Raw genomic sequence first — 3,239 nt, 5'->3', positions numbered from 1 at the left:
ATCGAAGCGGTGACGTCATCGTTGAGGCCGGGATGTCACACACTGGTGGTGAGTGACTTGTCACATTTCAACATGCATCAATCTGCTGAGTGGGCGGGGCTTAGGTCTGCTGGGAGATGATGTGAACAAAAGGCCGAATTGTAGCGCCCCCCCCCCTCAGGCAGAGTGTTCTCAGAGAGGGGGGGGTGCTGTGACAAAGACCGACCGAAGCGTTCGTCTGATCCCAGGTCAGCAGGGTCATGTGATGGTCATGTGACTCAGGAGTCTTTATATTTCCTGCTGTTTGTTTCAGCTTTTATTATTATTATTATTATTATTATTATTATTATTATTATTATTATTGGCTTGTTTTAAAGACTTTCTTCACCTGTTCAGAAGCATCTGCTGCCCCCTGCTGGACCACGCCAGGATGCTGGAGAGAACTGTTGATTTTGACTGATGTATATGAATATAAATCTTATTATTTATTAATAAAAGTTGTTTTTAATAAAAAGTAATTAACTCTTGTGTTTCTGCTCATAACTGATCCTAGATCTGATGTTAATACTTCTGTTTATACTGCAGTGAAGGTACTAATGCCTCGGTGAAGGTACTAATGAGCTTCTATTCTCTAACAACTGATAAATGTGCAGCAGAAGTAGAATATTTATTTTCGAAGTGCTTGTAGCTTTGTACTAAATACGTGTATATGATCCACAGTTGATGACGCTTATGTTTTATTCTTTATAATTAATCGACGGCGTTTAAAGAAACTCATTAAAATACTCCGATTACTCTCAAGGGGTGCTTCTTAAATACACTGCTGAAAAAAATAAAGGGAACACTTAAACAACACAATGTAACTCCAAGTCAATCACACTTCTGTGAAATCAAACTGCCCACTTAGGAAGCAACACTGACGATCAATTTCACATGCTGTTGTGCAAATGGAATAGACAACAGGTGGAAATTATAGGTGATTAGCAAGACGGACACCCCCAATAAAGGAGTGGTTCTGCAGGTGGTGACCACAGACAACTTCTCAGTTCCTATGCTTTCTGGCTGAAGTTTTGGTCACTTTTGAATGCTGGCGGTGCTTTCACTCTAGTGGTAGCATGAGACGGAGTCTACAACCCACACAAGTGGCTCAGGTAGTGCAGCTCATCCAGGATGGCACATCAATGCGAGCTGTGGCAAGAAGGTTTGTGGTGTCTGTCAGCGTAGTGTCCAGAGCATGGAGGCGCTACCAGGAGACAGGCCAGTACATCAGGAGATGTGTAGGAGGGCAACAACCCAGCAGCAGGACCGCTACCTCCACCTTTGTGCAAGGAGGAACAGCAGGAGCACTGCCAGAGCCCTGCAAAATGACCTTCAGCAGGCCACAAATGTGCATGTGTCTGCTCAAACGGTCAGAAACAGACTCCATGAGGGTGGTATGAGGGCCCGACCTCCACAGGTGGGGGTTGTGCTTACAGCCCAACACCGGGCAGGCATTTGCCAGAGAACACCAAGATTGGCAACTTCGCCACTGGCGCCCTGTGCTCTTCACAGATGAAAGCAGGTTCACACTGAGCACATGTGACAGAGTCTGGAGACGCCGTGGAGAACGTTCTGCTGGCTGCAACATCCTCCAGCATGACCGGTTTGGCGGTGGGTCAGTAATGGTGTGGGGTGGCTTTTCTTTGGAGGGCCGCACAGCCCTCCATGTGCTCGCCAGAGGTAGCCTGACTGCCATTAGGTACTGAGATGAGATCCTCAGACCCCTTGTGAGACCATATGCCGGTGCGGTTGGTACTGGGGTCCTCCTAATGCAAGACAATGCTAGACCTCATGTGGCTGGAGTGTGTCAGCAGTTCCTGCAAGACGAAGGCATTGATGCTATGGACTGGCCTGCCCGTTCCCCAGACCTGAATCCAATTGAGCACATCTGGGACATCATGTCTCGCTCCATCCACCAACACCACGTTGCACCACAGACTGTCCAGGAGTTGGCGGATGCTTTAGTCCAGGTCTGGGAGGAGATCCCTCAGGAGACCATCCGCCACCTCATCAGGAGCATGCTCAGGCGTTGTAGGGAGGTCATACAGGCACGTGGAGGCCACACACACTACTGAGCCTCATTTGGACTTGTTTTAAGGACATTACATCAAAGTTGGATCAGCCTGTAGTGTGTTTTTCCACTTCAATTTTGAGTGTGACTCCAAATCCAGACCTCCATGGGTTAATAAATTTAATTTTCATTGATAATTTTTGTGTGATTTTGTTGTCAGCACATTCAACTATGTAAAGAACAAAGTATTTAATAAGACTATTTCATTCATTCAGATCTAGAATGTGTTGCTTAAGTGTTCCCTTTATTTTTTTGAGCAGTGTATATTTATGTATTCTGTCCATTTAGTTCTGTATTTAAATACATATTAAATATTCAGACTAATGATCAGTAAAGGTGTACATATTAAACTGCAATTATATATTCAGATTTCTGTCTCCAGGTTAAAAACTCATTCAAATATTTCATCACATTTTATTAGAAATGTTCATTGGTGAATATAAAGTTTGTCAAACCGGGAACAAAACTCAGACCGGATGTTGTATATATAATTTAATTTTTCAGACTTTCCCTTTTTTTTTTTTGGGAGGTTGAACTTTCCCCGGAAGTCTGCTCCAGCTGCTGCTGCAGAAGAAGAAGTTGCTGCTGTTCGCTCGAGACGCAACTTTCATTTTTAACGGAACCGGACCGGAGTGATGGAGACCGACGCGTCATCGCCGGTAAACACACCGACCGACCGGAGCCGGTTTGTAGCTAAGTTAACGGAGCTAGCCTCTGGATCGGTGGGAATTAGAACCTGTCGCCAAACTCCATTCATAAAACAGAACGTTTAAAGAACCGAGTCTAAAGAGCTCTAACGAACACGTGACCCGACTCAATGATGACGACATGTGTTAGAACCGAGCTGTCGGTGATTCGGCCTCAACCGGACCGAGCTCTGTTCCGGTAAAACGGTAGAAAACGAGCCGGTGTTTTCTACCGTTTTACCGTTTAACTAAAGAACCTCATTTATTCCTCTGGTTTAATCTGAAATAAGGAGATAAACGTGAATGGAGTTTAGTTTGAGGTTCTGTCTCCTGTGGGTCTGGATGTAGAGTCTGTAGTGACGTTTACCACCAGGACTCATTTACTGTAGTAACAGTACTACTACCACACAGTAACGGTACTACCACACAGTGAGAGTACTACTACCACACAGTAACAGTACTAC

The sequence above is a fragment of the Anarrhichthys ocellatus genome, unplaced genomic scaffold, assembly GCF_004355925.1.
Source record: "Anarrhichthys ocellatus isolate YVR2014 unplaced genomic scaffold, GSC_Weel_1.0 scaffold723, whole genome shotgun sequence".
Taxonomy (NCBI): domain Eukaryota; kingdom Metazoa; phylum Chordata; class Actinopteri; order Perciformes; family Anarhichadidae; genus Anarrhichthys; species Anarrhichthys ocellatus.
Note: the sequence above shows the minus strand (reverse complement) of the source record.